Here is a 13,814-nt window from a genome sequence, read left to right as displayed (position 1 = left end):
TGACTGATCTGGAGGTCACATTTTATTGAGCCAGTACAGGCTAATATTAAATACTAGTGGACTCTATGCAGCTCTTCCAGCACCCTTAATTTTACTGATCTGGAGGTCACATTTTATTGAGCCAGTACAGGCTAATATTAAATACTAGTGGACTCTATGCAGCTCCTCCAGCACCCTTAATTTGACTGATCTGGAGGTCACATTTTATTGAGCCAGTACAGGCTAATATTAAATACTAGTGGACTCTATGCAGCTCTTCCAGCACCCTTAATTTGACTGATCTGGAGGTCACATTTTATTGAGCCAGTACAAGCTAATATTAAATACTAGTGGACTTTATGCAGCTCTTCCAGCACCCCTAATTTTGCTGATCTGGAGGTCATATTTTATTGAACCAGTACAGGCTAATATTAAATACTAGTGGACTCTATGCAGCTCTTCCAGCACCCCTAATTTTACTGATCTGGAGGTCACATTTTATTGAGCTAGTACAGGCTAATATTAAATACTAGTGGACTCTATGCAGCTCTTCCAGCACCCTTAATTTTACTGATCTGGAGGTCACATTTTATTGAGCCAGTACAGGCTAATATTAAATACTAGTGGACTCTATGCAGCTCTTCCAGCACCCTTAATTTTACTGATCTGGAGGTCACATTTTATTGAGCCAGTACAGGCTAATATTAAATACTAGTGGACTCTATGCAAATTCTTCCAGCACCCTTAATTTAACTGATCTGGAGGTCACATTTTATTGAGCCAGTACAGGCTAATATTGAATACTAGTGGACTCTATGCAGCTCTCCCAGCACCCCTAAATTTACTGATCTGGCGGTCACATTTTATTGAGCCAGTACAGGCTAATATTAAATACTAGTGGACTCTATGCAGCTCTTCCAGCACCCCTAATTTTACTGATCTGGAGGTCACATTTTATTGAGCCAGTACAGGCTAATATTAAATACTAGTGGACTCTATGCAAATTCTTCCAGCACCCTTAATTTAACTGATCTGGAGGTCACATTTTATTGAGCCAGTACAGGCTAATATTAAATACTAGTGGACTCTATGTAAATTTGATTCTAATTCTAATTCTAATTCTAATTATCCAGGTAACCATTTTATGGGATCATTTGAAACATAAGCACCCTTCTAAACACAAGGAAGCAACTGCAATACGTGAATCACAGAGGGTCAAGACTCAAGAGACAAAAGTCTGATGAAGTCGAAGCTGAGCGGAGATCGATGTATCAACTGACAACATCTAATCAGCCCACACTGGGGGCAGTCTGGAGCGGCGCCACTGTTACTAGACTGATGAACGTCAAAAAGATCTAAAAAGTTGCTCCTGAAATGGATTATTGATCAGATGCTCCCATACACGACTGTTGAGAATGAACAATTTCAACAGTTTGTTGACGGTAAGATTGATTTGGGACGTTTTTAATAACTTAGCTCAATAAAAAAACAACTTTTCTAGGCTCGAGCTGTGATGACTCCAGATTACAATTCCAATTGAGTTCTTTGTGATGATAAAATTGATTGCTTTTAAGTAAATTAGCAGCAGATTGACAATCATTTGTTGGATAATAATTTACAGATAAATTAAGATCATCTGACTTCCGGCTCATTCAGGTTTGAACAAGAAGTTTGACATACTCTCAGAGAAGGTGGTGCGCACAAAACTGTTTCCTGAATTATATGATAGAGTACAGTTTAAACTGAAGAAATTTATTGACTGAAAGGAGCTGATTACAGTCTGAGCTGTGATGTTTGGTTGTCAAAAGCGCTGGATTCCTATTTGGGGGTCATAATACACTTCGTAACTACAAACTTCGAAAGAAAAGTTATTGTACTGAGATGCCTTCCCTATAACCGAGCACATACCGGTAAGTTCTATCGTTAAATCTGAATAATTTAGCTCATATATATATCTAATTTGTGTCATTTCTAACCCCATGATCAATTTCAAACTCAGAACTCAGGACTGCCAATGCCATATAGATTGTAAAATTCGAAATACATGCTCATTTCGAGTTCATCAGAGTGCGCTTAGCTTTTTGATAGTAGAAAATATTAACCGTTAGCTGCCCACATAGTTTCTAATTACAAATTATTACGTGACTCGTTAAAGAACAATGTGTCATTTGTACTGCAGGCATGGGGTCTGTCCGAAGAGAAACTTCACTGCGTTATCAGCGACACTGCTTCGAACATGAAAAAGGCTTTGTCCGCCTGGATCCTGTTTTCTCCATCTACTGAATCTCATCGTAAAGAATTCTGTTTTTCTCAAAGTGGAGTTAACCGGCTTATCAAAAAGATCAAGAGTCTTATCAAGGAGTTTAGAACCCCTGCAGGTGAGAATCACTACATTTACCTTAGGTTTTCTGTTTGATGATTTCATTGTCACATACTTAATCTGATAATAACGGCTGATTCAAAATATTTTCTTACTGAAATGTACACATTAATAACGTTTGATTAAAATGTTGCCGTAGGTACATGTTCGTTGAGTGACATAATCTTGGCAAAACTATCATTGTTACGACTTGCGTTTATCATTTCTTAACTATCATATGTTAAACTATCCCGCACATGCAGGTAAACGTCTACTGAATGAAAATCAAGCAGTAGAGGCAAGTCTCATCAGACCAGTTGCAGTGGACACGAGATGGAACAGTTGTTACATGATGTTCCAGGCCTTTCAGAATAAAAAATATGCAATAACAATCACCGCTCAAAATGCAGAGTTATCGTTGTCTGCATCTCAACAGGTCAGTTTACATGCAGCTCTTTTGACTCATCGCTCATTTTCTGAGTAGCACTAGTTAACATCAAGTTTAGAGAATCAATGTCCCTGGAATGTAACTGGAACAAATTCTTGTCCGCTGGACCTCCTAATTCCTAGCTCACTTCTCAATGTACAGGCTAAGTATTGATCAACTGAATTTTGCAGATGACTCCTCACGATTGGGATCTTCTGACCAAAGCTACTGCGGTACTGAAGCCATTCTACATCACCACAAAAGCGGCGGAGGGGGACATGGTTTCTGTTTCGGAGGTTATCCCAAATATAAAGAAACTGGATTACGCTATCAGGAGCATATCCTCAAGTGGAGTCGGAACTCTGAAACCCACGCTGCTTTCCGAAATGTAAAACCAAGTATGTGATATATGAACTTGCAAGTGACCCATGCAACAACCATGTCACCATGTGGTCAAATATTCATTTTTAACCTCCGGTTTGTGCTACCAAGCACTGATTCAGGCGTTATTGGTCGCTCTGCATGTCGTTTTAAGTTACTTTTCAAATACATCCTAATATAAAAGAAATATTTTTGGGTATGCAAACAAATCAACAATCATGGATTGCCTGTACAGTATCTTTACGTATCATCTAATGATCTATTGTGACATAATATATTTCAGGAGACTGAAGAAATCCAAAGATAGTGCAGCGATCTAAAGAGAATGAGTTAGAAGACCTTCGGAATCTGAAAGTGGAGTCGCTCTACCTTGACGGGAGAAAAGATGCAGCATTGTGATGAGCTTAGGATCGACATTAGACAACTCGCCACTAAGATCTTGTGGCTGTTACGCCACTAACGTCAACACCGGACGTCACAATGGGATTATAGCCCTCTTAGAAAAGAATTTTGGATGGGAATTGCAAAGATTTATTTGGTGCCTTCACAGGATAGACCTGCCATTAAAAAATTTAAGGGGTTCTGAGTCCTGAACTGTCGAGAGAACGAATTGGTCCTCTCAGCCACCCAAGGTGGATTATAATGCAGTAGAGTTAGTTATATTATCAATATTTACTTACCGCTTGATTTGAATATGAATTAGTATAAAAGCTCATTCCGAGTTGTGTTCTATGAGTAAGCTAGAAGGTAGCATATTTATTTTAAAGGGATTAGATTTATTTATGTTTTGTTTTAGAACCATCTACTTCTGAGCTGCCCTGTCAAAATTAAAAGGGTGTATAGGTTGTCCCGGCAAAAGCCTCCTTAAATTATTAATGGACGATCCTAAAGACCGTAATTTGGTCATGAACACTTCAGAAGAATTGAATGAAATAAAGGATATTGCCCGCTGTAAACAATGTCGGAGGAACCGTTATTGTAGCTTTTGCCCATTTTACGGTGTGAAGATGTTTTTACCATGGTAAATTCGGTACACGTACCCAAGTTCGACACGCACTCTAGTTCGTCACTTACCATGTAGTTCGACAAACCCTGAGGTTCGACTCTGTCGAACTAAAGTGCTCTATCTGGAGTCAAGTTCGATACGCACTAAAGTTAGACAAGAGAACTTTGACTGTCGGACTACAGTTTTGAAATCTCCAATATCCAGCAACGATCCTTTACGAGCTTGAAATCTATTCGTTTGTTAGTTTTCCACTTGTCTCATGCTGTTCAATTATGTGTTTATATAATTTCTATAATCCATATCTATGGACATTTAATTGACCTCATACTCTATTGTTAGTTATTAGAATTGTAGGCTTAACGGAGAAATAAAAGAGTAACGTGGTAACTCTTACTTCGTATTGTAGATCTAGATTGTAGATTATACTAGTGAAGCATTTAGCTAATTAGTGATTCACGATGGGACCAGGTTGCGTAGAGCCGCGCTATCCACAGTAGCTGTTTGGCGCTGCTAGTCGCGCTGGCGTCGGCGCGTTACGTGTACGTGATATGTTATTTTGACGTTAGTTTACAAATACGACGTTATTGTTGCGCGCGCGACCATGCGCTATCCGAATTTATTTTTTCAATATAAACAAAACTACAAAAAACAAATATGCAAATTTTGAATCAGGAAATTATTAAATAATTGATGATTCAAATGTATTCTAATATAGCTTGTATAAATATTTCATTATTATGAGTATAAAGATAGCCTGTGGAATCGAGCGCTACTCTTTATTTACTAGTATTGATTACTTAAGAACCAGAAAACCGCCTACTAGCTACTTAATTATTTTATTTTTTACTGTTCAAGCAAGTTGCATTGTTACCTGATTTTGAAGCTCTGGCTGATTTGAATTTGATATCGTTTACAAGTCTCGGAAATGCCATGCTATATGTATTACATGCCTGCACGAGCTTTTGTAAATACACATATTTAAACTAGTACATTGCCTAATCTTTGTTGTTAATCTCCAAATGAGACTTCGTTGAATCCTTGATCTGATAATTTCAAAGATATTCAAATAAATGATATCATATTGATAGCTGTACATTACAGGTCCATGAATTCTCACATACTGTCTCCAGTACAAAGCACACATGTTTATCTAGCTTGTCTATTTGAGGCTATACTGTGAGTTCTCATGACTTGTGCCAAATCCGTTAAAGTGCTTGATTTCTGAAACTTAGCATTATGACCATTTAATCTAATGTCCTATCGTATGGATTCCAGCCTGCCATGCAGGTTTCCCTTAATCTACTGCTATTTACATTTCTCACAAGCACGCAACCTGAATTTCTTCCATAGACCTCTTTTGAAGATTTCTTGCCTGAAGGAGCCCCCCACCAAAAATGCTCCCCCTGTTCGCGCCTCTCCCCTTTTGGCCCCCTTCCCTAAAATTGAACAAATTAGGGGATTTTAGAGGATATGCCTGTAAAATCTCCAAAAAAGTGTGTTTCAATGGGGCCCTTCGTTATATACGCCACTGCAATTAATTATTCAAATCTATTCAATTTAGGTGAATGAATGAATCTACTGGTTAGTGGTGAAGACACAGTTTTAACACTTTATTTGGAGTGATCCAATCTAAGCCAGGCAAGTGAGGGAAATGATTTTATTTTAAACCTGCTACACCAAGTTGATACTTTCGTGCAAGCAGCTAGGCTCCGATGGTTTGGCCATGTGGTGAGGATGCCAGAAGAAATAATACCTGACTATCTTCTGCACTGGATCCCAAAGCATGGCAAAAGGTCAAGAGGTAGACCTCGGAAAAACTGGCTGTCATGTGTCCGGGAGGATGCAACAATCTTCACAGTTGTCGATAACATCACAATAGAAGATGCAGAACAACAAGCAACAAACAGGGTACATTGGAGCGGCCTAATACATCGGTGAAAGGAGTGACTGTGTGGTGCAGGCCACTCCAACGACTAGGAGGAGACCTTTTCAAGTACAAGTAAGTACACCCAGTTGGAAGTGCAGTATCCAATATTTTTCGTTTAACTGAACCTACCATTATTAAAGACCAAGTATAGTAGGTAGTTTAAATAAAGTACACAACAGTTTGGTTAGGAATAAGGTTAAGATTCCTACTAGTCATAATGACATAAGCCATAATTTCTATATACAACTCCTACCCTTGTATCATTTCTCTCTCTTATCTCAAAAGTCGTCTACTATAATCATACTACTATTATTCATGATGGGCAGTATCTACATTCTACAATCAATACAAGTCTTGGTTGTAGGGCTGTACAGATACTACATACTGTCCATGAAAGATTGTATAATTGTATAATATCAAAAGTTGATTTGGTCATGAATTCTGCATGTGGTAAGTTAGATCACTTTTTTTTCTTAGATGATAAATTATCTCAATTCCCAATCTTAAGCTGGACACCTGTAAGGTTACATAACACAATGCACCCAATGATGAAAACTTAAGGGGGCAGGAGGGTCTTTATGAAATTTCTCTCTAAATTGATTTTATAGTTGTTTCTGATAGAGGGGAGTGATATCTATCTGCTGCTTTTGGTTCCATGTAAAAGTATTGTTTCTAGCTGAACAATATTATTATTGCCAGTCAAAGGTTAGCGCTTATGTGTAATTGTATTGCACGAGCGATTTTCAATTGCACGTCCTGAAAATTGAGTCTAAAAATCTAGATCTTCTCCTACATTTTTGAGCGATCACCTTGAAATTTTCAGGATATGTTCTTAGGACCGTTTAGAAGATTCTGTTCTATATCAGCATTTTAAGATAGGCCTTAGAAAGTTTTTCATTCGATTTTGAAAGTCTTGGACCTAAAAAATCTTCAAAAATCGAAGTCCAAGTCAAAATCGAATAAAAAATTTTCTAAGGCCTATCTTAAAATTCTGATAGAACAGAATCTTTTGAATGGTCCTTAGAACATATCTTAAAATTTTCAAGGTGATTGCTCAAAGAATTCAGGAGAAGATAGATTGTTAGACTCGATTTTCAGGGCGAGCGATTGAAAATCGCTCGCGCAATTCAATTATACACAACCGCTGACCTTTGACAATAATTTCGGCTAGGAACAATATTTTTCCATGGGACCAAAAACAGCTGATAGATATTACGAGCCACTCTATCAGAAACAACTATAAAGTCAACTTTGAGAGAATTTTCATTAAGACCCCCCCCCCCCCCCCCCTGCCCCCTTAAAGCACTGTTAGTTGAGCTTGACCACACGCTGTATGCCAGATCATTGATCATGTTTTTAGCTTTTTAGATACAAGCTTGTCATTATGCCTGGCTATCAATAAAAATAAAGTGCACATATAAATAATAAATAGTCCAAATATTTTTTCCACAAATAATGGTGCATAAAAAGTGTCCACTTTATGCAATTATTTTATTTGGATTCGATCTAAGTACCACTGCAAGTTGCAACTGATCTGATATCATTTTCATCGTAAGGCTGTACAAATTCCAAGAATGCACCGTCCACATATTTATGTGCATTGCTAAGCATCTGGCTAAATTAATACTGGCTAATGTGTAGTTGATAATTAACATGACCTTTATTCAGATGAGGGTAATGATGAATTCAATAATTTCAAAAGCGACGGAGGGATGGATTCCTCATCAACTCAGGTTGGTTCACAATACAAATTATCATTCTGTATAATATTTTCTCCCCCTCTTTATCTATATCTCTCCCTGTTTACTTGTTTTTATTATAATATTATTATTCATTGTAATGGCAACAAAATTTCAATTTTGTTTCCCTTAAATTTTGTTTTCCTTATTGTTGGCCTCCAGCTGTATGAGGTATTTCAAAGAACTAGGCCTATTGATTTTTAATATTATCTATAGTCTTTCTTATATTTATATAATTCCGTGTTCTTGATAGAAGGCCACATGCACTGCTTTCAAACTTCAAAGCGACTAAGCACTGTGTTTCTTTTTTGTTCTAATCAGTTATATTTATCTTTTGATCGATTTATTCTGAGACACACTTATAATACTTATTGCATCTTAACTATGAAATACAATAGGTTAATAAAGAAGCTTTCACATTCTCATTTAATGAACTTTTTCAAATGCGCTTATGCTTCGTTGCGTTTAGGATACACTAGTCACTAGCTGTAATGGCTATATTGTTGTGCTAATGATACTCTCACCGCAGAATAGAAATAGAGAGGAAGAGATTGAAGTGGTGACTGGACAATTCAGTAATACAAATCTGTACAACATCTTAACAATTCTAGTTTGATAGCCCTTATACAACTCCCTCCGACACACACCATTTGGTAAGTACTGTAATACTGTTTACATTTTATGTTGAGTCTATAGAATATTCTGGAACTTTCTAGAATAATCAAATAGTAAATATGCTCTAAGTAAAGACGTTATGAGACCTTGTGAGACCTTGTAAGACGTTATGAGACCTTGTAAGACGTTATGAGACCTTGTAAGACGTTGTAAGACGATACAAGATTTAATCTAAATTTAATAGACTTTAATTATGTAAACTAGTGTTAATAAATTAATATCCACCAAAAGAACGCCCTATGTAACAAAGGCACAACACCATATATAAGTATACGTGCTGCTTTTAGGCCTGACGGACAACTAAGAACCCTAGTCAACCTGACAACCTTGCTAGAGTAATCAGAGTATTTGAAACAGATATGGAACAACTGGTTATTTGAAGTTTCCCTTTTTCGTCCTTTTTTTGAGGGGGCCGGGGGGGGGGGATCTTCATCAAAATTCTCTCGAAATCGACTTTATAGTTGATATCTATCAACTGCTTTTAGTCCCATAGAAAAATATTGTTCCTAGCCGAAATTATCGGATTAAGGAGTTATCTGACAGGGTGAGGTAGGCATGACAGGAACAATCGGTAGGAGGGTTGTTCTTCCGGCATCGCAAAGCAGAGTAGAGAGCTGTATCTATAGCCTTTAGGCTCCTTCCTGGAGTAAATGTACCCGTCCGTGTCAACCAGCTGTTGAGATCCTCTCTAGAGTCTAGTTTGTTCTTTGATGAATTTGGAGAAAGTAGGCATGTTGCATTGAAAACGATACTCTTCACGTTCACGTTTCAGTATATTTACCAGGAGTGCGGTTGTATATTGACAGCTGATCTCGTACTTATGATTGTATACCTCGCCCTCGTACCACTCCCATTGTATGAACGGCTCAATGCTCATGTCCTTGGATACGAAAGCCAGCCCCTTCCGACTCGGCTAACGTCCGTTTTGTGGAAATTATTTTAGTTAGTTAATAGAAATACCACTAAAATACTTACTGCAAGAGTATGGCATGGACATCTATAAAAATTGTCTACACGTTTAGCGACAGTGAAAAGATATCAACCACGAATATTGTTTTCTGTTTTGCGACTGTGATGCTGATTTCAAACTATGTCTACTCCTAGATGACAAAAAGATTAAATAAGCTAAAAGAAGCTTGTATTAATCCTCTGGATGTTTTTTCTTTTCTATTTCACAAATCTTGGCCTAGCTTTACCGGTGAGTCATAGTTGTCCTGATGTGGTCTTCTCTAGACATTACCACAAACTCTGCTGTTGAATTAGAATCTTCATTCTTCTTCTGGTTTTTGAATGGTTTGGACTTTGGAGTAAGATTGGGTGTAAGACTTTGTAATAAAATCTTGTCGGAGGACAATTTTTGTTCGACGGTAGTGTCTACCAAAGATGGAGCACCGAGCACGAGTGTAAGTCTGCTTGAATAGTGGAATGTTCTTCAAATGCTGTTTGAGAGTCTTGGTTGAGTTTAAGCAAATAACTCTTTCCAACGTAGATTGATTGCATCTTTTCCTTTCTTGAACTTAAATTGAGTACTGTGAGTGTGAGTAGAAATTAGGAATAAAGGAAAAACATAGAGAAGTCAAAGTATCATTTGGAAGCTCTAGCACCTTTCATCAGATACTGATTAAAGGTGCTAAAGCTCCGTTTATTTTACTGGATCGGTCAGTGTAGCGGAGGAGCGTGTAGTACATAAACAGTTGGTTTTAGATCTCTTTACTTTAAAAGTGTAACATTCCTTGTCTGAGAACAGATGTAAGTTGATTGAAATTACTATTGCCAATTATTTGTCCATGCTAACGAACAAATATTATTGTGATTGAGTTCAATTTATATGCTTATTATATTATTACATAGGGTACATAGCACACAATTTTGATACACTACTTACTGAGGTTATGTTTTAAAGTCGTTTGATATTATCAATCTTTGACAGGGATTTAATTCTGCCACAAAAGAAAGTCATGAACCGATGAGCTGGTTCACTACCCCTCAGCCCTCTTCAACTGTCGAAGAAATCTTTCATCTCGCTGCACGCAACAATCAACATAGAAGAACTTGTTTTAATTCTATGCGCTAATATTTTGCAGAATAGGTCTAAAATACTGTAGGAGAGACGGAACTATTCCAGTAATTTTCTTGATCAGCTTTGAATAGTATTTCAACAACATTGGCAAAGTCCAGATTGCTTGGTCAAATTTCAAAATTCTACTGGCTCTACTTGATGGAAGGCGCGAATGTAATGTTCATAAATTGTAAGAAAAGCAAGCAATGTCAGTTAAGAGTTAACTTTTTATATCATGCATATGCATGTACTGTAAGCAATTCATTTCATGCATAATAATGACCCAACGGCAGTCTTTTTTATTGCACTGGCCAGCAACAGAAGAGAAAACGCTATAATGGATGAAATCTTGGTTTGCGTATCTGAAATGACTCCAGTTGCGTGCGTTTCTATTATGAACACAAGACTACGGTGTTTATCCGTCTATATCTCCTAATCTGCTCATGGGACACTTCTCAAATTTTGTATGCTATTAGTTCAAAAGATTTCTGACAAATCTGTACAATTACCAATGCTTTCCCATGAGCACTTTTCTCGCAATAGTCTGTTGAAAATCGCAAAATTGAGGCCAATGACGTGTCGGTAGTAATTTGAATGATGGAGAATTGTAATTGTGTTGGTGTTTTTATCGAACTACTGAATTTATTTGTTTATCTCAATAAGATATTATATTAATCTTGTACTGATAAACTATATGGTTAAAGCAAAACATTCATCCGAATGTGGGTTCGAGCCTGACCAGGTGTTGAAATCTTCGAAATCGAAGATTTCAACTCCTGGTCAGGCTCGAACCCACATATTATGGTTCCTCCTTGCTTCCATTTATTGAGAATCAGTCCTCTGCTCTCATGATCAAGCCATTGTGGTAACTGATCATTTTGATACTATGTCTTATTATATTGTGTTAGAACACACTGATTCTTTCAAATTACTGATATTTTCAATGCTTTAACTGTTAGAATTGGCACGCGGGTGACTCCAGTTGCGTGCCTTTTCTATTATGAACACAAGACTACGGTGTTTATCCGTCTATATCTCCTAATCTGCTCATGGGACACTTCTCAAATTTTGTATGCTATTAGTTCAAAAGATTTCTGACAAATCTGTACAATTACCAATGCTTTCCTATGAGCACTTTTCTCGCAATAGTCTGTTGAAAATCGCAAAATTGAGCGATATCAAAAATCGGTTAATTATCAAAATCTACCGGTAAAATTTATACTGACGTGTTCCATAAACTATTGTCTATGCAATGTCAACATTTGTGAAGACAATTCGTAAGACCAAATACAATTTAAATTGGTTACAAAAAGGACGGTACAAACTTTTTTCCCGTAAAATCGGGAATTCGCGCGCTGAAACTGGCTACGCAATTGCGCTTCTAGTGGTCCCATCGTGTGATTCACTCCCGGCGCGAGAACAAAGCGCCAGGAAAATAAGACAATTTTTCGCGCGAACTTGTAAATTTACTTACGCCGCGCAGAGATGTTCCTTCATGGTGTATCCATAATATCTCTGATATTTGGATACGAAACATGTATCAACTTTTTGCTTGAAAAGTAACTTCTGTTATAATATATAGTTTTATGATTTTAGTCGTATATCTACTATTTTTTTCCTGAATTTGCAGTTTTCGTTAAATGTTTAAACGGTTGACCATTTCACCTAACCATGTGCTTTCGCGCCACTTCGGGCGCACTTGTTTCACAAGCGCGCTACTTGTCATACGTCGCGTTGTATGACCCGCCGCGCACGAGTGCGCGGCTCCCCCTGTATCGTAGAAACTCTACAGTACACTATAGTGAAGCGACAGGGTGGGGGTAACCACGTGATACAAGACGCGCCGAGATGGACTCGTCGACGGTCCTGTTTTTGAAACAAATATTTTACGAGTATCACCCGTTATATTATATATATATATTTTGTAGCTGTACTCCTACATATTAAAAGTCGGTGTTGATTAGATCTTCGAAATAAGTCTTTGCATCATTTTATTAAACATCGTTATCTGAAATAAAATTGTTCTAAAAGCAACTGGAATATTCACAAATCTTTAAAATAACTTACAAACTAGGAAAGGAAAACAAGTCTTAGGAAGACGTACAAAACTATGTGACTTAAAACGGTACAGTTTTTCAACAGCTTACTACTTTCCATCTAAACGAAGAACTGCAGCATGAAATTATAAGTGAAGTAAAGAAGCGTAAGGAAGAGCTTTACAAACACCAACGTGAAACTATTTTGAATGAGGTATCCCCATCAACACAAAGGCAATTAGAACTCCTTAGTGAAAAAGGAGCATCCATTTGGTTATCCACACTCCCTCTAAAAGCATGTGGGTACGTCCTTAACAAACAAGAATTCTTTGATGCCCTCTCACTCAGATATAATCTTACACTGTCTACAGCTAACAGAAGTCCCCTATGTGTATGTGGAAATCAAAATCATATCAACCATACCCTAACCTGCAAAATCGGAGGCTAGGAATATGATTATTATATCTCAATTTGGCTTTAGGTAGGGTGCCCCGCTAAAAGAACTGGATTCTTCCAGGAAGCATCCCGTGCACAGAGCTTGGTCTACATATATATTAAATTATTAACCATTCATTCTGTATGTGCACGAAAATTTATTTCAATCAAAACGTTTCACTTAGACACAATTCACTAAGAGATACAATAGCTGAACTCCTAACCACTGTTTGCAAAGACGTTGAAACAGAACCCCAGCTTCTCTCCGTTCCACCCACACTTGAACTATCTAATGGAACAAATAGACAGGATTGTGCAAGACTGGACATCAGTGCGAGATCGTTTTGGTCGCCGCTGGACAGGGCATTCACAGATGTAAGGGTACTTCACCCTCAAGCCCAGTCCAACAGTGACAAGAGCATCTCACAGATGTACCAATCTCACGAGAAAAGCAAAAAACGTGAGTACAATGACAGAGTCCTAAATGTTGAAAAGGCTACCTTCACGCCACTGGCATGGTGTTCAGTACTACAGGAGGAATGGCAACCGAGGCTTCACAGTTCCTAAAACATCTCGCTGAAAAGATCAGCCTAAAGAAAGGCCAACGATATTGTGATGTGATGTCATTTGTCAGACGCAGACTGCGTTTTGATCTACTCAGAACCTGTATAATCTCTATCAGGGGGTACAGAGGTACCAGAACCCTTCCACCCACGGCAATAAGTGATTTGGACCTTAACCTGATCAACACTCTTAAACCCTAAAAGGTCATGGAGTGCTTGTTGGATGGG

General features: G+C 37.7%; 2 long non-coding RNA genes across 2 annotated transcripts; both read left to right on the top strand.

Annotated features, from left to right (window-relative positions):
- The first annotated feature begins 1,648 nt into the window (after positions 1-1,648).
- LOC134823017 (uncharacterized) lies at positions 1,649-2,638 on the top strand. The gene is made up of 3 exons (XR_010161245.1): positions 1,649-1,889; positions 2,159-2,357; positions 2,602-2,638. It is a non-coding gene; the product is annotated as an uncharacterized LOC134823017 (long non-coding RNA).
- Positions 2,639-5,342: 2,704 nt separating this feature from the next.
- Positions 5,343-11,480, top strand: LOC134814095 (uncharacterized). The gene is made up of 4 exons (XR_010160097.1): positions 5,343-6,151; positions 7,748-7,812; positions 8,348-8,471; positions 10,424-11,480. It is a non-coding gene; the product is annotated as an uncharacterized LOC134814095 (long non-coding RNA).
- The last annotated feature ends 2,334 nt before the right edge of the window (positions 11,481-13,814 follow it).

Source organism: Bolinopsis microptera, chromosome 1, assembly GCF_026151205.1.
Source record: "Bolinopsis microptera isolate Bmic1 chromosome 1, MBARI_Bmic_1.0, whole genome shotgun sequence".
Lineage (NCBI taxonomy): Eukaryota > Metazoa > Ctenophora > Tentaculata > Lobata > Bolinopsidae > Bolinopsis > Bolinopsis microptera.
The sequence above is the reverse complement of the archived record's forward strand: the minus strand, read 5'-3'. Positions and strand labels throughout refer to the sequence as shown.